The sequence below is a fragment of the Brassica oleracea genome, chromosome C5 (assembly GCF_000695525.1).
Source record: "Brassica oleracea var. oleracea cultivar TO1000 chromosome C5, BOL, whole genome shotgun sequence".
Taxonomy (NCBI): domain Eukaryota; kingdom Viridiplantae; phylum Streptophyta; class Magnoliopsida; order Brassicales; family Brassicaceae; genus Brassica; species Brassica oleracea.
In genome coordinates, this window is record NC_027752.1 from 37,999,180 (window position 1) to 38,002,783 (window position 3,604).

Sequence of the window (3,604 nt, forward strand, 5' to 3'; positions counted from 1 at the left end):
TTCTTTCAAACAATATTTTTGTAAATGTATTTTTTTAAAAATAATCAATTAAAATTGTTATTATCATTGAATATCATTATTTTTGACATAATTTGAGTTTTCGTTTACATCAAAACTTATCATATTTTAGGATAATTTTAATTTAAAATGTAATTTTCATATTTTTCAAACAAATTCTAAAAATATTTTTTAAATATTTTGTTATAATTGTTAAAAAAAATATTGAGTTGCATTTCAAATAAAAAGGTAAAGATATTAAAAATATTCTAATTAAAATATGTAAAATTTAATATAGTTTTAAGGAAATGGCCAAAATAAAAAAATTACACATAAAATAATCATGATTTTTGTTAACTGGGCGGATCATTATTTATATGATATCGCACATGAAAGAAAAATTTCTGTTTTTAAAATTATCTAATTAACTCTATGCTCTTTTTTTTTATATGATATCACACATTCGTAAAAAAATAGATAGTTTAAGATGCAAAAAAAAAATATTTACTTAATGAATATGATTTGAATGAATATTAAAAATACATCATTTAATAAAATAAATAATTAAAAACTGAAAATTCAAGAATGGCTATGTTTTTAAAAACTATATGGTATTATTTGCTCATAACTCATTTGTTATTTGCTAAATTGTTAGAAATAAAATTTTATCATAATATAACTCAGTTGTCATTTGCTAAATTTATGGTTTTTATTTATATTTTTTATTATTTTATTATAATATTTTCATTTTATATTTGAAAGAGAAATGAATTTTCTTTTAAACAATATTTTTGTAAATATATTTTTTAAAAAATAATCAATTTAAATTGTTATTATCATTGAATATAATTATTTTTGACATAATTTGAGTTTTCGTTTACATCAAAACTTATCATATTTTAGGATAATTTTAATTTAAAATGTAATTTTCCTATTTTTCAAACAAATTCTAAAACTATTTTTTAAATTTTTTGTTATAATTTTTTAAAAAAATATTGAGTTGCATTTCAAATAAAAAGGTAAAGATATTAAAAATATTCTAATTAAAATATGTAAAATTTAATATAGTTTTAAGGAAATGGTCAAAAAAAAAATTACACATAAAAAAAATCATAATTTTTGTTAACTGGACGGATCATTATTTATATGATATCGCAAGCGAAAGAAAAATTTATGTTTTTATAATTATCTAATTAACTATGTATACTCATTTTTTTATATTTTTTTATATGATATCACACATTCGTAAAAAAATAGATAGTTTAATATGCAAAAAAAAAAAATTTACTTAATGAATATAATATGAATGAATTTTACAAATACATTATTTAATAAATAAATAATTAAAAGCTGAAAATTCTTATCCGCGCTGGCGCGCGGATTAGGATCTAGTTCTTATTATTTGAGCTCGACACGTACAGATCATGCTTTTGAACTTTATTAGTAAATCGTTTTCTGAAGGGAACATCAATATCATTAAAACTTACTAAGTTGACGTTTGCGACTCAATCCTCCTCCCCGATCAAATAGAATCTTAATTTTATATGGCATGGCAGCCATATATACAAGAAGATAACATGGCAGAATAATACCGCATTATCCTTGTAATACGGCATATAACGTCGTACCAATTGCTCCTTTTGGCACAAACACACAAGGACTTTTTTCTCACAAAAATCATGACACAGAAACGTACGTTAACATTTTAATCCGATCATACTCACTGTGAAAAAAATACTCCATGATACAAAGTTTGGTTTAATCTCATTAATTTGTCACCCATATCCCTACCTGAAATGGATAGAATATTTTATAATATAATAAAAAGTTGTTCATCTTTAACAACATATAGATCCATCTTTTTACGATCATTTCATTTCACTGGTAGGTGACACAAACACTCAATTCTCTCTGTCATAAGTTCATAACTTTTAAACTTATTAGAGCACCGTTAACCTCGCAACTCAAGTAGAGTGCTTAATTTTTTTTTTTTGGTTTTTTTTTCTGATTTAAAAAAAAATTTAAAACGAACCAAACGCGGACCGTCACATGTCAGTGGAGTCCGCGAAATATTACAAACATCAACGCTAAATCTGGCGTTTTTGGTACCTTCTTCTTCCTTTTTTTATGGTGGGTCCCACCACTAAACACTCTTTTAAGCATTTTCATTAAAGATGTTCTTAACCTGAACCCTGGTTCTTTCTTTTGAGTTCTTACCAACCACGTAAATATTTCCTTTCAAAAGTACGTTCGCCATTGGGACTGAAATCAAGAATCTTCCAAGAACTACTAGAGTTAAACTCATAAATGTGTGGCCACAAACAAAACTCACGATTCAGAAAACATGCTTATCATACATACCATATAAACTATCACACATATATGATAGTTTTCATTTCTGGATTTGTTTCATTTTGGTATCCTGTGCGTGGGTTCCAAACAATGAGAGTTGCTTTTTGTCATGTGTAACATTAATGAAATATTAGACCAAAAAAACATAAATAAACTATCGCAAAGTATATCAGAAATATCAACTTCTGAATTATGACGGGAATCGATTAAGCTTGTTTTAGCTGAAACCATTATGAATGTATCAGCAAAGTTATTCCTAAAGAAGAACGGACATCATCATTGTTGGTTCTTTTTGCGATCTTTGATTTGATCTTCCAAGAAACAAAATTATCAGGGCGGCTGCTGATTCTTTGAACCTGGGCCCTTTCACGCTTGGTCAATTTTATAGAGACAAGGAAGTTACATTTCACCGGATGAAATAAATGTATCTCATCTCTACTATATAAAAAGAACTAAATTGAAGCAATTTTAGACAAGCCACATCAGCAGAAATAGAGCCAATTAAACTGTCATGTCACTAATACAATCTCTTTTTCGTCGTCTTCTTTTGCTTCATCTTCCTCTCGATGAATTAATTTTCACCGGTTACAAATTATTTACTGCTTCTTCAATTTACTAACGCCATCAGATCGACACCTCTTTACCTTCCCTTACCCCACTACAAGAAAACAGGGGGATTCTGATGGCCGAAATCGTCGGTAATTCGTCGGAATCGGTCTATTCCGACGAATTTCCGACGAACCCGTCCGTCGGTATCGTTTCGTCGGAAAAAAAAAATTCGTCGGAATTTCGTCAGAAATTCCGACGACTTTCTGACGAATACCAAGAAACGTCATTCTGACGAACTTCCGACGATATTACGATGCGGCTACACGAGACCAGAGTTCATCGGAAAACTACAATTCCGACGAACGTGGTTCCTCGGTTTATTCCGACGAACTGTAGGCGTCGGAATTTACCGACGGACATCGGTCGTCGGAATATACCGACGAACCACGTTCGTCGGTATATTCCGACGGAAATGAGTTTGTCGGTAAATTCCGACGGATATATGTCCGTCGGTATATTCCGACGACCGTTGTCCGTCGGTATATACCCTTTTTTTTTTACAAATTAATTTTGCATTTTTATATATTTTTTGATATTAATAAATTTAAAAAATTGGAAATTTAAAACTAATAATATTATAAAATTTAAATTCATAAAAACCGAAATAGGAAAAAAACATTCATAAAGTTTAAAATTCATACAAACC